Source organism: Rhinopithecus roxellana, chromosome 16, assembly GCF_007565055.1.
Source record: "Rhinopithecus roxellana isolate Shanxi Qingling chromosome 16, ASM756505v1, whole genome shotgun sequence".
NCBI classification, from domain to species: Eukaryota; Metazoa; Chordata; class Mammalia; order Primates; family Cercopithecidae; genus Rhinopithecus; species Rhinopithecus roxellana.
Window position 1 is genome coordinate 99,414,592 of NC_044564.1, and position 18,030 is coordinate 99,432,621.

The 18,030-nt window shown below is 42.2% G+C and overlaps 1 protein-coding gene across 1 annotated transcript in view; it reads right to left on the reverse strand.

Annotated features, from left to right (window-relative positions):
- The window catches only part of MAPKAP1 (MAPK associated protein 1), a 279,446-nt gene extending 261,661 nt beyond the window's left edge, over positions 1 to 17,785 (reverse strand). Inside the window, 1 exon segment of the mRNA XM_010365871.2 lies at positions 17,520 to 17,785. The gene's annotated coding sequence lies outside the window, so the exon portion shown is untranslated.
- Positions 17,786 to 18,030: the final 245 nt, after the last annotated feature.

Here is an 18,030-nt window from a genome sequence, read left to right on the forward strand (position 1 = left end):
GAACTAAAAACATATGTTCACATGGAAATTTGTATACAAATGTTCACAGTAGTGGCCGGGCGCGGTGGCTCAAGCCTGTAATCCCAGCACTTTGGGAGGCCGAGACAGGCGGATCACGAGGTCAGGAGATCGAGAGCATCCTGGCTAACATGGTGAAACCCAGTCTCTACTAAAAAATACAAAAAGCTAGCCGGGCGAGGTGGCAGGTGCCTGTAGTCCCAGCTACTCGGGAGGCTGAGGCAGGAGAATGGCGTAAACCCGGGAGGCGGAGCTTGCAGTGAGCTGAGATCCGGCCACTGCACTCCAGCCCGGGCGACAGAGCGAGACTCCGTCTCAAAAAAAAAAAAAAAAAAAAAATGTTCACAGTAGTATTCATAATAGCCAAAAGGTAGAAATAACCCAAATGTCCATCAACTGATCAACATATAAACAAAATATAGTACAGACACACAATGGAATATTATTTGGCAACAAAAAGGAATGAAGTACTGATCCATGCTACAACATAGATGAACCTTGAAAATATTACACTACATCAAAGGCCACAAACTGTGTAATTCCTTGTATATGAAAGGTTCGGAATAGGCAAATCCATAGAGACAGAAAGTAGATTAATGGTTGCCAGCAGCAGGAGGAAGAAAAGTGGAGTGACTGTTAATGAATCTGAGATTTCTTTCTGAGGTGACAAAAATGTTTTGGAATTAGTTAACAGTGACAGTTATACAACTTTGTGAATATCCTAAGAACCATTAAATTGTACATTTTAGAGGTGTGAATTTTATGGTATTCGAATTATACCTCAATTTTTAAAAAAGAAAGGGGATAGAAACACAGGAAGGCTAGAATCCATGCTACATCCTAAATTTCTTCTAATTCAGGTGATTCCAACACAAGGATACCAAGAAAGTACCTAAGAAGCAGAATTGTCAACAGTAAACAAAAATTTTTAAACAATCTGTAATATAAGTTGATTATATCAAATAGACATCAAATTCCTCATGCAAAAATGGGAGTTTCCAAGTCTTCTGGGGAAAAGAGAACTGTCATATACCTTGGTGACCTGTGTAAAGGTGGCTAACCTACATTTCTAGTTGAAGGAGGTTAATCCTAGTACCAGAAATCCCATCAGAACTTCTGGCTTTGCTGAAGCAAACCCCCACACACTGGAGCAGCTTCTCCTACCAGAGCACCAGACAACACTCTAATCCACACCAGGGGATCTGCCTGAGAAGCCACCACTAACACAATACCTCTGTCAGCAGCCTACCGAGCTACTGGTACTTGGAGAGTTAATTCTCTTCACTTTGGAATAAACAAACTGAAGGAGATAAACCAAGAAAGGCAACATGACATGGCAGCAAACACAACGACTCTGGAGAGCTGGGTATGCTCCCAATTCCAGCACTTAGTTGCTGAGAAAATTGGGAAGGTCACATTTATCTGAGGCTCAGTTTTTCTCGTTACCTCACAAAACTACTGTTCCACTGTAGGGCCCCAAAGTGACACTCCAGTGTTCGTATCCTTCCCAATTCACGTAAAAGAAAACTAGTCGCTAGTAGCATATATTGTGGGGTCTTATTTTCTTTTTGGAAAATAAGACTCCTGGACCCCTTATCTATGATGTACTTAAACACATATTCTCAAACTTAAATAAAATTAGAAAACATACAGAATGTCCAAGCCAGGATCCTTGGCTCCCTTTTATGAAGCCCAGAGCCATTTAGTTACCCATCCTGTGCATCCTAACTTCTCTCTCCTTAGATTTCATCCACTTCACTTCATCTCAATAACCTAATTCAGCTGGGTGCAGTGGTTCACACCTATAATCCCAGTGCTTTGGAGGGTCACAGCAAAAGGATCACTTGAGATCAGGAGTTCAAAAGCAACCTGGGCAGATTCTGTCTGTACCAAAAGCTTTTTAAAATTAACTAGGAGCAGTGGCGCGTGCCTGTAGTCCTAGCTACTCGGGAAGCTGAGGTAAGAGAATTGCTCGAGGCCAGGAAGTCAAGGCTGCAGTGAGCTGTGATCACACCACCACATTCCAACCTGGGTGACAGAGTGAGACCCTGTCTCTTAAAAAAAACAAAGAAACACAAACACTAATCCAAGTCACCATGTCTCACACCTAGGCTACTGCAATTGTTTCCTAACTTGTCTTAAAATCTTTCAATGACTCTCCCAACTCCTTAACATGACCAAGCCTTGCCTACATCTGCAGCCCCATCTCCCACATATCCCATCAGTTCTTTCTACTCTGGCCTCAGTGAACTTGGTTTTCTTCAACTTTTGAACATACACTTCTTCTCTCTAGAAATTTTATCTGTCTTGTCACCTGGCTTAGACATCTCTTTTTCCTTCACACTTAGACATCTCCTGCCCCAGGAAGATTTCACTTTATCAAGTCCAAAGTAGATACTCCTCCATACTCACCTTGACTCCCATTACTATAACGCTTCAAGTTAGGTTCTACTTCTCCACCTAGGCTGTCCTTTCCCTTTCTAGAATGCAAGTTCATGAGACTAGGGACCATGTCTGTAGATTTCATTGGTCAATTCCCACACATATGACTAGTGACCAATACAGATTCAGTATATATTGATTGAATAAAATGATTACAATTAAGCAAAAAGCTAAGCTAATGGAAACTTGTACATATATAGGTGTGTGTATATATACACACACACATATATACATAGGTGTGTGTATACACACACACACACACACACACACACACATATATATATATATATATATATATATATATATATATTTTGAGACAGAGTCTCACTCTGTTACCCAGGCTGGAGTGCAGTGGTGCAATCTTGGCCCACTGCAATATCTGCCTCCCAGGTGTTCAAACAATTCTCCAGTCTTCCAAGTAGCTGGAATTATAGGCACACGTTACCACAGCTCAGCTAATTTTTGAATTTTTAGTAGAGATGGGGTTTCACCATGTTGGCCAGGCTGGTTTCGAACTCCTCACCTCAAGTGATCCATCTGCAGCCTCCCAAAGTGCTAGGATTACAGCATGAGGCACAGCACCAAGGCTGCTTCTTTCTTTTTTTTTTTTGTGAAACGGAGTCTTGCTCTGTCACCCAGGCTGGAGTGCAGTGGCGCGATCTAGGCTCACTGCAACCTCTGCCTCCTGGGTTCAAGCGATTCTCCTGCCTTAGTCTCCCAAGTAGCTGGGATTATACCCAGCTAATTTTTGTATTTTTAGTAGAAACGGGGTTTCACCATGTTGGCCAGGCTGGTCTAGAACTCCTGACCTCAGGTGATCCACCCACCTCGGCCTCCCAAAGTGCTGGGATTACAGGCATGAGCCACCACACCTGGACCAAAAATATTTTTATATTAAGAAAACAGGCCAGGCACAGTGGTTCACACATGTAATCCCAGCATTTTGGGAGGCCGAGGCAGGCAGATCACCTGAGGTCAGGATTTCGAGACCAGCTTGGCCAACATAGTGAAATCCTGTCTCTACTAAAAATACGAAAAATTAGCCAGGTGTGGTAGCACGCGCCTGTAATCCCAGATACTCGGGCAGCTGAGGCAGGAGAATCACTTGAACCTAGGAGGCGGAGGTTGCAGTGAGCCGAGATCATGCCATTGCACTCCAGCTTGGGCAACAAGAGCGAAATTCCACCTCAAAAAAATATATATATATGTGTGTGTGTGTGTGTGTGTGTGTGTGTGTGTGTATACATGTATACATATATATATATTTGGCCAGGCATAGGGGCTCACACCTGTAAACCCAGCACTTTGGGAGGCGGAGGAGGAAGATCCCTTGAGCCCAGGAGTTCAAGACTAACCTGGGCACTATAGCAAGATCCCTTCTCTATTATTTGTATTAAACATTTTTTTTAATTTTTAAAATTTTTTCAACTTGGGCACAGTGGCTCACGCTCGTAATCCCAGCACTTTGGGCCGAGGCAGGTAGATTGCCTGAGGTCAGGAGTTCGAGACCAGCCTGGCAACATGGTGAAACTCTGTCTTTAGTAAAATACAAAAATCAGCCAGGTGTGGTGGTGCACACCTATAATCTCAGCTACTTGGGAGGCTGAGGCAGGAGAACTGCTTGAACTCGGGAGGCAGAGGTTTCAGTAAGCCAAGATGGTGCCATGGCACTCCAGCCTGGGAAACAGAGCAAGACTCCATTAAAAAAAAAAAAAAGTTTTAAGAAAATTACAGCTATAAAACAAATGCAATTCTTCATAACTGTAGGGAAAAAGGACTTACGCACACATGCATTTACTACAATTTGAATGCCAATACCAATACGATCAAAAGAAGCTAAACTACTACCTCAGTGGGAATGGTGCTCTTAACATTGTTCTGAAACTCCTAATTTCCCTAACTAAAAAAGGCAGAAAAGTATGCATAATGCAAATTACAAACGCTACAGAGAAAATACATGGAAATCATTTTCCCTGCCCCTCTCTCCCAAAAGAATGTTAGACACACTTTATAGAAACTGTCCTTACTCCAAATAGCTCACCAAGTGAAGGTTATTGTGAAATATTTCAAATTCCATAAGCACTCAACACTGCAAAGACTGTGGGAAGAGAATGTTCCAAACAGACTAATGGACAGAAGGTACAAATGAAATAAACCCTGACGTATGACTATCTCAAAGTCTAAACTGAAGACTCAATATATTTGTTCTGAAGTTATTAACCAAGCTTCAGTTTCTTAAATACGTTCAAAACATTTAACATATTCTTATAAGTCCCAATGACAGAGGTCTGTCATTGAAGATAATTAATTAATTTATTTATTTATTTTGCCTAGTTTAGGACAGATAAATCTCGATCACAGTTCAGACTTAAGTTTTCGTCTTTTGAATTTTTTTATATCAACAATGTGAATTCTTATTGTGTTTGTTGCCTGTGTTAACAATAATACAAGTTATACCAACTTGGAATTTTTATTTTAATTTTGGGGATGTGTCCATATTTTAACTCAGCAACTTTAATCCAGTGATCAAAGCTTCCTTAGTTTGTAAACTGTTTCTCAGGTAAACTGAATTGCCCCATACCAGCATCTTAAGCAAATAAATAAGCACAAAACAGGCGGAGATTATAAATTAGAGCAGACAAATCTGTATCTCGCCCCACACCGGTAAAGAGCATTCTATCAATACAGTGAAATGCTAATCTCCTAATTAACAACCTAATTAGGTAATTATGGCTTTGCAGAGGGATGCTGAAATGAAATATGACAACATGGTCACCTCTTTATATGGCACCTGTGGGCCTTTTCAGCTGTCATTGCAAAGAGTGCAATATCAATTTGAACAGATGACAAAGTGCTGTCATTTTTCATTCTGATAATATACAGAATGCTTTGGACAGAAGTAGTTTACAAAAGCAACATCTTGCCTGATATTTTCCTAATTTAAACATGCTCAAATACTTCGGTAAATTTTTTGCATTGTACATAAGACAATCAGTATGCACATTTTTATATTGTACATAAGAGAATCAGTATGCACATTTGAAAAAAACAAACCTAACTGGCCATCATGCTTAACTGTACAAGCTGAAACTCTTTTCTTTTTTTTTTTAAGATGGAGTTTCACAGTTGTTGCCCAGCCTGGAGTGCAATAGCGCAATCTTGGCTCACTGCAACCTCCGCCTCTCGGGTTCAAGTGCTTCTCCTGCCTGTAGCTGGGATTACAGGCATGTGCCATCACATCCGGCTAATTTTGTATTTTTAGTAGAGACAGGATTTCTACATGTTGGTCAGGCCGGTCTCGAACTCCCAACCTCAGGTGATCCGCCTGCCTCAGCCTCCCAAAGTGTTGGGATTACTGCGCCCAGCCTGAAACTATTTCAATTATAAAGTATATGATAATTAGAGTAAAAGGCAACAATTCATCGTATTTTAACACTCATATTTTTACTAACTACTGCTATCAGAAAAACTGAAATCCAAATAAATTTGATCTTCAATGTTTTTCTCACAAAATAAAAAAAGTGAGACAGATATTTACATTTGTTAAAATAAATTAAAACAGAACAGGCCTGTCCAGGGGCAGTGGTTCAGGTCTACAATCCCAACACTTTGGGAGGCCATGGTAGTGCCTGCCTGTAGTCCCGGCTACTAGGGAGGCTGAGGTGGGAGGATCGCTTGAGTCCAGGAAGTTGAGGCTGCAATGAGCCGTGATCATGCCACTGCACTCCAGCCTGGGCAACAGAGCAAAAACTCTGTTTCAAAACAATAATAAAAATAAAAATAAAAAATGAAAAAATAAAAACAAATAAAACAACAACAAAACAAAAAAAGAAATCACACCTGGCCTGAAAAATTCGAGCAGACAAAACTAGTTAGGCCTTATAAATGACCTTAACCTTGTTTGATTTGTAAACATAAGCAAAACTTGAGATATGTTTTATAAATGCATACATGAAAAAAAAAAAAAACTTAAGCTTATCTAGTCAGAAGCAGCCAACAAACCTATATAACTGGGGACTTTCCAATGGTAGTGATCAACTGTAAAACTAACCAATCAAATCTTTTCTTTGTTTTACTTCCACGATCTTCCTACAAAAGCTTCCCCCCTTACTTTCCCTCAATGGAGCCCCTGAATCACTTCTGATTTGAAGCTGCCCAATTCATGAACCGCTGTTTGTGCAAATAAACTCTAAAAAATCTGATGCCTCAGTTTACCTTTTTAACACTTATAATTTTCCATACCAAAAAATCACTTCCCAATATGTAAGCATTCAATTCACAATCTCTGTCTACCAAAGGCCAACCTCAACTCCACAGAGATAGGAGTGGACTCCCCTCTGAAAGTAAACACGGAGCTGTCACAGGCCTACTCGCTGCCCCCGTGGCCACTGAAGAGGTGGTGGTAGCACTGGGACAATGATACCACCAATACGAATACAGCTCTTCTTCCAGAAAGAATACTGTCTTAAATAGGACTTTTGGGGGAAAAGAAGGCTTACCTGGGAATAGTAACATTTATGTCAGGACATATGAAATCTTGTTCTAAGTACAAAACAAATGAGGTGAAAACTATCTTGAAAATACCATCCATTTATAACTTCACAATCACCTGCATTAGTGAAAACTATTGGTTAAAATGATGGACACTGACTGTACTCATACTTGTTAATATCCATTTTAAACTATGATTTATTTTAAAATAATGTATCAAAGAACATTTCTAAAACTGACAAATATAAAGTCCTATAATCTCACCACCTATGTCTTTTTTTTTTTTTTTTTTTTTTTTTTGAGACCGAGTCTCGCTCTGTCGCCCAGGCTGGAGTGCAGTGGCACTATCTCGGCTCACTGCAAGGTCTGCCTCCTGGGTTCACGCCATTCTCCTACCTCAGCCTCCTGAGTAGCTGGGACTACAGGCGCCCGCCACCACACCTGGCTAATTTTTTGTATTTTTTAGTAGAGATGGGGTTTCACCGTGTTAGCCAGGATGGTCTTAATCTCCTGACCTCGTGATCTGCCCGCCTCGGCCTCCCAAAGTGCTGGGATTACAGGCATGAGCCACCGTGCCCAGCCACCTATTTCTTTTCTTTGCATACATGTTTGACATAATTGGGACCATACTTTATAGAATGTCATATCCTTTTTTCACTTGTTATGGTTAGCATATTGGTATGCCACTAAAAGTCTTCTAAAACATCTAAGATGACTGTATATTATTTCCATTCTATGAATTTTCCATGATTTCTCCAATTTTTATTGAACATTAAGGTTCTAATTTTTGCTATAAATGCTGCAGTGAACATCTTTGAACCTGAATATCTTTCAACATCTCTGATTTCTTTAATAAAGATTCCTAGAAATGGAATTACAAGCTCAAAAGGCATGCATAACTTTTTTTTTAAAGCTTGTAATAAATACTGCCAAAGTGCTTTCCAGAAGTTTTACTAATTTACATTCCCACTATCAATATGAGTAACCATCTTACCACCAATCTTTATTATCAGTGAGTATTAGTATTTTCATTAAATCCTTAAGCTTCATATCATAACATTATACCTATAATCAAACACTCTCACAACATAATCAATAACAACTTTTTGTAAACATTAAGTTTAAATGAAAGCAAAGGGCCATAGTTAATGACAGTCCCAAGACAGGGCCAGTCCCAACATCCAAATCTAGAGCAGCATGGAAAAGTGACCAAAAAAAAAAAAAAACTAATAGTGCTTTTCAGTACTCTGAGTCTAAACAAAGGTCAAGTCCTAGTTTTGCCACTCGCGTATGCACGCGCGCTCTCTCTATATATACACTCTCTACATATATACACTAAATATATACATATATACTAAATATATATATACTAAAATATATATATATAGTTTTGTTTTGTTTTTTTGAGACGGAGTTTCACTCTTGTTGCCCAGGCTGGAGTGTAATGGCACGATCTTGGCTCACGGCAACCTCCACCTCCCAGGTTCGAGCAATTCTCCTGCCTCAGCCTCCTGAGTAACTGGAACTAAGGGTGTGTGTGTGCCACGTCTGGCAAATTTTTGTATTTTTACTAGAGACAGGGTTTCGCCATGTTGGCCAGGCTGGTCTCAAACTCCTGACCTCAGGTGATCCACCTGCCTCAGCCTCCCAAAGGGCTAGGATTACAGGATAAGCCACCGCACGCAGCCCAGTAACTCTATATTTTTATTAATAATTACATTACTTCTCTAAGCTTCAGTTTCAGCATTTGTAAAATGGGGACAGGGATAACATAATATCCCTTTTCTAACAAAGGGCAGTTATAGGCACAAAAAAGATAATATAAACACTTGGAAGTGTTTCTTGTTACTCAGCAGATCAATTCACATAATAGCTTAAAAACAGCATCCTGAAGTCCTTCTCTCAATACAGTAGGTAGGTGCACTAATTTACAAAACACAACCAGAAATTAACAAATTTCATGATCCAGACATGAAAATGAGTTTCACTCTTTTACAACCACTCCATGAAATCATTGCTTATTACATCATATTAACATCCTGAATGTCTTATGCCCTGAATGCCAGTAGAGGTTGGTATCCCTTATCTAAAATGCTTGGAACCAGAAGTGTTTCAGATTCTGGATTTTCTTTGAATTTTGGAATATTTTCATATATATCATGCGGTATCTTGGGGATGAGATCCAAGTCTAAACATGCGATTCACTTATGTTTCATATACACTTTACACACATAGCCTGAAGGTAATTTTATACAATTTTTTTTTTTTTTTCTTTTTTGAGGCAGGGTTTCCCTCTGTCATCCAGGCTGGAGTGCAGGAGCACAATCATAGCTCACTGTAGCCTTGACACCTCAGGTTCGAACAATCCTCCTGCTTCGGCCTCCCAAGTAGCTGGGAATACAAGCACACACCACCACACCAAGCTAATTGTTTTGATATTTAGTAGAGACGAAGTCTTGCTGTGTTGCCCAGGCTGGTCTCTAACTCCTCAACTCAAGCAATCCTCCCACCTTGCTCTTCCAGGATTACTGGTTATGAGCCACCTCACCCAGCCAATATTTTTAATAATTTTGTGCATGAAGTAAAGTTTTAACTGCAACCTGTCACATGAGGTCAGGTGTCGAATTTTCCACTTGTGGCATCATGTTGGTTCAAAAAGTTTCAAATTTTGAAGGATTTTTTACATATATATATATATATATATATATATATATTTTTTTTTTTTTTTTTAGACAGTCTTGTCCTGTTGCCCAGGCTGGAGTACAGTGGTACGATCACGGCTCACTGCAGCCTCAGTCCCCTGGGCTCAAGCAATCCTCCCACCTCAGCCTGGAACTATAGATGTGCACCACTATGCCTGGCTAATTTTTTTGTAGAGACAGGGTTTCATTATTTTGCCCAGGCTGCTCTTGAACTCCCAAGCTCAAGCGATCCGCTCATCTTGGCCTCCCAAAAGTGCTGAGATTACAGGTGTGAGCCAGCACACCTGACCCAGATTTTGAATATTATGAGTAGGGATGCTCAGCCTGGACCTGCATCTCTCCAGAAGCATCACAGTACTTACAAGGTACTTACATATACTGTTTCATTTAGTCCTCACTAAGAACTATGTGAGATTGGCATTACTGTCTCCATTTTGCAGACTGTCCAGCTTACAGACTGACAATGCCAATAATCAAATCCAAGTGGGTCTGCCCAAAGCCCCACATCACACTGCTTAAAATTCAAGTCTGCATTTCAGTTCTTCATTAGTCTCCTTTATGTCAGTAACCAAAGTTCAGATTAAATATTTGCTTTATTTTCAAAAGAAAACCATTCCTTCAAACAATTTTCTACCAATTTCTCTGCTGAAATGGTAGAAAATTTCAGGGATTTCCACATAGGGAAGTGGAAAATGTTATTTTTTGAAGCTTTATGCATTCAGTATGCTTTGCATCAATAATAAAAGTATATTCATAAACGTATACTCAAGTATAGGATATTAAGAATCTAACACTGCATATATTTAGGCATAAATGTGACATAATATTCCACTTATTTCACAAGCAATTACTGTAACTTAATTCTAATAGTTATTCTAATACCTTTTTGTTCTTTCTAGAATTTCAGGTTTGTTTTTTAAGTGGTTTCTCCCATTTTTCTCACCTTCAATTACATAAAACTGTATTCTACTTTCAGTCCAAATTTTGTGTTGCCTATATTAAATCCATTTCCCCAACATATCTAGACTGCTGCCAACTAGAGTTAATAAATTTTGAATGACTGCTCAGGATTTATTCTCTTTATTTTTATATTCTATGTTATTTCCTTATACAATAGAGTATGAATGAAAACAAGCATCTACAAGACCAGTATTTCTTCAATTTTCACCTTGTGGAAGCTGGGTATTAAAATAAAAATAAATTAAGCTCTTGGGCTGGGAACTCCCTGACCATATTTCTCTCACTGTGCTGGGTGTCTCTATGCCCTCTTTCAATCTTCAGTATATAGAGTCAATAAGCACTGCGTGCATTGGGGGAGCACCTAGCCCATCAAGGGCCTTTCCCAGAGGAAGTAATGAATAAAGAACAGATGAAGAGCTGAGCAGTGGTTCCTGACCCGCCAGCAAGAGAGGAGGGGCAGCGCTTTAGATTTGAGTCGCCTCCACTGGAGTCTGCCAGTAATCAGTCGTGTGACTTTAAGCATATCAGTTAGAAACAGAAAGCTTGGCATCCTGAAAAGAAAACCATTCCTTTAATTTTCTACCAATTTCTCTGCTGAAATGGTACTTATTTGTAACACAGTACCTTAAAATGAATCCATAGGGAACTGGAAAATGTTATTTTTTTTTTGAAGTTTTACACATTCAGTATACTTTGCATCAATAATAAAAGTATATTCATAAAAGTATACTCAAGTATAGGATACTATGAATTGAATTTCAGCAAGACTTGAATTACACTCCTCATTATTTATCCAAAAAGGAAGAAAGATCCAAGGATTTGTAAGTGATGTGACCAAACTCCAAAGGCTGTTAGTGGTATCAGCACATTCAGGATGCAAGTCCCTCTCTAGTCAACTGCACTTTCTACTAAATTGTGATTCACTGGGTGCCAATTTCTTCATCTCAATAGGTGATGATTACCCCCTTTGTAATACTACCCATCTCATAGGACTATGAAGACTAAAGAAAATAAGGTATACAAGAGCATTTAACAAATTTACAATACCACTTTATACTATTGTGGAGAAGGCCAAGAGACAAGAAATCTGGTAGCATTTAAAGTGCTAACAGCACAAAACAGAAGTATTATAAGGTCATCTCACCAGCCAAATCTATACTTTAGTCTGATTATACAATAAAAGCATTCACCTTGCCAGTATCAGGGCAAGCTACAATGCCCCCTCACACTGGCAATTTACCATGAGATTTCTAATCAATAAGCAAAACACTGTATTGGTACTTCCTGCTCTGAACACCAGGTACCAGAATTTCAGCAGCCAGGTAGGTTGGAGTTCACAATCAGGCAGCCTAGAATTACACTCAGCCTGCAAATATGTTTTGATCAACATAATTTTTAATGGCATTTTTTTTTTTTTTTTTTTTTGAGACGGAGTCTCGCTCTATTGCCGTGGCTGGAGTGCAGTGGCCGGATCTCAGCTCACTGCAAGCTCCGCCTCCCGGGTTTACGCCATTCTCCTGCCTCAGCCTCCGGAGTAGCTGGGACTACAGGCGCCAGCCACCTCGCCCGGCTAGCTTTTTGTATTTTTTAGTAGAGACGGGGTTTCACTGTGTTAGCCAGGATGATCTCGAACTCCTGACCTCGTGATCCGCCCGTCTCGGCCTCCCAAAGTGCTGGGATTACAGGCTTGAGCCACCGCGCCCGGCCATTAATGGCAAATTTTTAAACTAAATACATTAAAATCCACCACATGCAGTGGCTCACACCTGTAATCCCAACAATTTGGGAGGCCGTGGCAGAAGCATTGTTTGAAGGCAGGAGTTTGACACCGCCTAGGCAACATAGACACCGTCTCTACAAAAATTTTTTAAAAAACTAGCTCGGGTGCAGTGGCTCACACCTGTAATCCTAGCACTTTGGGAGGCCAAGGCAGGTGGATCACCTGAGGTTGGGAGTTCGAGACCAGCCTGACCAACATGGAGAAACCCTGTCTCTACTAAAAATACAAAATCAGCCAGGCGAGGTGGCGCATGCCTGTAATCTCAGCTACTCAGGAGGCTGAGGCAGGAGAATTGCTTGAACCCAGGAGGTAGAGGTTGCGGTGAGTCAAGGTCCCACCATTGCACTCCAGCCTGGGCAACAAGAGCAAAACTCCTTCACACACACACACACACACACACACACACACACACACACAACTAGCTAGTACACGGCCGGGCACAGTGGCTCACCCCTGTAATCCCAGCACTTTGAGAGCCCAAGGCAGGCACATCACTTGAGGTCAGGAGTTCAAGACCAGCCTGGCCAACACGGCAAAACCCTATCTCTACTAAAAATACAAAAATCAGCTGGGTGTGGTGATGCGCACCTGTAGTCCCAGCTACTCAGGAGGCTGAGGCAGGAGAATCGTTTGAACTCAGGAGGCAGAGGTTGAAGTGAGCCAAGGTCATGCCACTGCACTCCAGCCTGGGCAACAAGAGTGAGGCTCTGTCTCAAAAAATAAAAATAAAAAAATAAAAAAACACTAGTTACACATAGTGGCATGCACCTGTAGTCCCAGTTACTGGGGAGGCAGAGGTGGGAGGATCACCTGAGACCAGGAATTCAAGGCTGTAGTGAGCTATTACCGTGAAACTGCACTCCAGCCTGATAGAATGACACCCTGTCTCTAAAAGTTAAATAAATAAGAATACATTAAAATCCAGATTTCCAGCATCTTTTTCCAAAAAAAATCAAAATATCCAAGGACACTGGGCGCACTTCCTCAGATGGCAAAAACAAGTGGAGCTGAGCAGCAACTGCCCCCTTTAGTTTGGGCCTGTGCTCTCCAGTTCATCAAGGCCCAGCCTGCTCATCCTAGTACATAACAGGCACGGACTTGGAGACCACTGAGGAAGATGCTCAAACAGAACAATAATAATAATTTAATGAAGATCTGTTTACTCTTTTTTGGCCAGTTTTTTGTGGCTCTATCACACATTAGCTGTGTGACTCTTAAGTAACACATTTAACCACTAAGCCTCTTAAATTTAACACAAGCTGAAATATGCTGACTTCTGAGTAAAAAAACTTCACAAAAACTTCAAACTCACAGAAACAAGTCAGGGCACCTCCCATGGGGAAAAACTGTATGTGGCCGGGCATGGTGGCTCACGCCTGTAATCTCAGCACTTTGAGAGCCCAAGGCAGGCGGATCATTTGAGGTCAGGAGTTCGACACCAGCCTGGACAACATGGCAAAACCCCGTCTCTACTAAAAACACAAAAATTGGCCAGGCGTGGTGGCACCTGCCTATAGTCCTAGTTTTGGACCCAGGAAGCAGAGGTTGCAGTCAGCCAAGATCATGTCACTGCACTCCACCCTGGGTGATACAGCAAGACTCCATCTCAGAAAAAAAAAAAAAAAAAGGTCATGTGACAGAAGTCCTTGTCATATAATTTGACATCTACGACTGTGTCCTTAACAGTAAGGCCTATACATTAGAATAACAGATTGCTAGCAAATTAACTTAGCCTGAATCATATAAATCCACTCAATGCAAAAGTTTCTGAAGTCTTCAGGTTTGAGTCAATAAGCAAAACAAGCTCCCCCTGCCAAAAAAGAAAAACATTTAAAGTAACAGATGAGGCTATGAGCTCCTTTAGTGCAAAGGCTACTTCCATTCCTCATGATCCCTCCTGTCTCACAGTGACTGGCACACCGAAGCTACAGCTCAAGGGCGAGTTTCTCTCTGAAGCCTTTCCAGAGGGACCCCATCCACATCACAAAGAACAAGCAACATGGTGCAGTAACGAAGAGTGCAGATCCCAGTGTTCAGCAGATAATCCCCTCTATCTTACAGATCTACCAGCGGCATAAACTCAAGGAAGTTATTCAAGGTCTCTGTGCCCCAGTTTCCTCATCTGTAAAATCAGGATGCTAATAACACCTTCTCACACAAGAAAAAAAATGAGATAAAGCATTTAACATCATGCTAGCAGAGTAAGTACTCATTACCTATTACCTACCATCATCTCTGTTCCCTTCTCAGTGCTCTAGGGTACCCCTGGGGACTTCTACCTTAGAACCCACAATACTTTATTATAGTTCACCCACGCACACACATCTCCTCCACTACAATGTCAATAACCTCAGGATAGGGACCCAATTTTACTTCTTTTTGTATCCCCAAGGTCTAACATTTTGCCTGGCACTGCTGAAATGAATCACAGATCCTCGAAGTTTTTTTTTTTTTTTTTTTTTTTGAGACGGAGTCTCCCTCTGCTGCCCAGGCTGGAGTGCAGTGGCCGGATCTCAGCTCACTGCAAGCTCCGCCTCCTGGGTTTACACCATTCTCCTGCCTCAGCCTCCTGAGTAGCTGGGACTACAGGCGCCCACCACCTCGCCCGGCTAGTTTTTTGTATTTTTTTAGTAGAGACGGGGTTTCACCATGTTAGCCAGGATGGTCTCGATCTCCTGCCCTTGTGATCCGCCCGTCTCGGCCTCCCAAAGTGCTGGGATTACAGGCTTGAGCCACCGCGCCCGGCCAGATCCTCGAAGTATTAACTGGAAAAGTTATTAGCAGAAACTGGAATTTACCTCCTTTGCCTGGTACTCAAACCCTCACTGACTCTGACCACTACTGCCCCTCCAACTTTATGTCCTTGTACCCTGCTAAAAGAAGCAATGACTTGCTTGACTCAGGCTGTAAACTCATTCACCACTCTAAAACCATGCCTCAAGCATTATACCTTTGTATCTTATAGCTATTTATTCTGGGGGACTTCACCACAAACCAGGCCCTTTATCCCCATTAGTTCAATAAATACTCACAACCCTACATGTGGTCAATATTATTCCCTAACCTAACTCCTAGTTGAAGAAAATGATGTCATTTTCTTCATATGTTTTTATGTGCCAAAGGTCACATATCCTGTAAAAACAGGGACCAGGAATTGAATCCAGAATCCACGCTTATTTTCTATAGACTGTTTTCTCTGCTCATATTCAAAGCTGAGCTAACCTACCTGCCATCTCCTTGCCTCGGAAGAGCACCGTCTTTGCGTTTAAAAGATCTCTGTACCATTCATTTTAACATACAAATGTTTTCTCCTATGCACCTTTTTGATTCAATATGTACTTGCATAAAGAGAGAGATGGTGTGAGAAAAAGGCAAGATATGTAATGGAAAAAGAACAGATTTAGGCATCAGAGAGACCTGGGTTTGAATCCTGGCTCTGTCTCCTACCAGCTGGGTCTTCCTAATCTGTAAATTGAGGTTAAAGTGATTAAACAATAGAAACCCCTATATAATACCCAAATACTCAAAGTTTAGTTTACCTCAAATCATGAAGCCTTACCTGGCCACATCCCATCCCTCAAAGGAGAATAACCCATTCCTCTCCCGCACTACCACCATCACAAGAACTCTCACACAATGTACTTATCACTGTGTTAGAATTATTCATTTCCCTTATCTCTCTTTCACTAAATTCATCTCCCTGGCAGCAAAGACTGAATCTTACTTATCTCTACACTGCCTAGCATGGTACCTGGCATATATATATATATACATATCCATATTCAGTAAACATTTGCTAAGTTAAATAATTGTAGATAAAAATGAGTGCTTATACAATTCTAGAGGAAAAATCATTTCCAGCTGGGGTTGTCCCGAATTGGTTTGGCGAGGCCAACTCAGCTGAGCCGTGGGAAGCGTCTCAATAGATTGAAAGAGAAAAGGGGAAACCTAGGCAGGGTAGGGAGAATGTTCTACAAAAATCAATGGAATAGGAAAGAACAAAAATGATTAGAGATCCTACTTATTTGGAGTAATGGATCAGGGTGGGGTAATTAAAGAAGGAGACCTTTTCAGACAGAACTGGAAAGGTAACCAGGAGCCAGATTCACAGATGTAAGGGGGTATAAGTGCAGTCTGGGACACACAGCTGAAGGTAGGCATGAGCACACAGATGAATGGGAAAGGGCTACCAGCATGCCCCAAATCCCGGAGGAGTGTCAACTGAAAAACATGAAAACAATTATTGCTTCATCAAGAACTCTTTCCATGTTTACTAGGCACCTTGTGTGGGCTCATAAAATATACGGAATAAAACCCATATCTAGGCTTCTGCTCAGGTGGGTTTTAACATTACGGATCCGCTCCTTCTACTTGTCAGAGATTGAGGACGCTGCTTTTTTTAAACCAATGTGTCTCCATTTGACTGTTCACATCTGGGAAAGTTTTGAACTTTGCCGATTTGGGTTTATAACAACATGGTGCTTTGCACAGTGCCAGGTACTGTGGGGGGCTTCCAAAGTTACTTTCATTCATTCAAAAGGAAGTTTTAACCAATTTCTGAGTCAATTTGGGAGTCTCTGGTTCAAGTCATACTCTTGTTTACACTACAATCTCTTTTTCCCAGCCTTAAACAAATCTAAAGGACTCCTTGCCACTCCCATAAACAAAGAATGAATCAAAGTTCCAGAAGCACTGTAGCTAGAAAAGTCTATGAGGCTGTTAACCCCTTTAAGGGGGATGGGAAGAAGGGACTCAAGGAAACAGGGACCACACAGTCAATGCTTGAAAACCTTGATTTTCACATTATGAAGACCAGGGCACCTAGATATTGCCAAGTGCAGGACCAGAAACTGCCGGAGTCAACCACACCTCCCACACCCACACTACCAGGTCCGCTGGCTTCTTTTCCCCTAAACCACACACCCGCCTCAGACTCCTGACAGCCTCCAGTTCTGGAAACCGCCACGAAACGAATGCTCCCGGGCCACCTGAACAAGGGCCCGGCAGGCGGCCCGCTGGGCAGCGCCGAAACCGGAGGGGTGAGAGGGCCGCCAGGTGGGCAAGCTGGTGGGCTGGCGGGGAGCAGGCGGCTGGGGCAGGGAGCTGGCGGCTGGGGCAACCTTTACCTGAAGCTGTTTCCACACTACGGGCCGGGTCGGCCCCGGGACACGTTCCTGAGGGGAGGGCCCGGCTCCCCCACGCCTCCCGGCCCCTGCCCCGAGCTCTGCACTCTCGGGATCCACGGGGACCGGCGCTCCTCCCGGCCCGCTCAGCTGCCGCTTCCCGGGTTCGCCCTCATGCCCCTGCTGCTAGCCGCCGCCGGCCGGCCGAGCAGCAGCCCTATTACCCTGAGCCGCACACGACCCGGAACCACACTCCAGCGTTCCGGAAGTCCCCGACCGGGAAGGAGCCTCTGGCTGGGGACGTAGTGCGCAAGCCCCAGAGCTGAAAGCAAGGAGCGGTTGCTTCCCGCGGGGCGGGGTCGGGAGGGAGGCCGGGCGCATGCGCGCCGCTTCTCCAGTGCAGGGAAAGGCCTGGGTCGGAGACTTGAGTTCTGGCACCATGCGCCAGTGCCTGGACTTGTCTTGAGCGGGAATCAGTGTTAGGCTTCTCCATTGAATCTTCTTTCCCCTCATT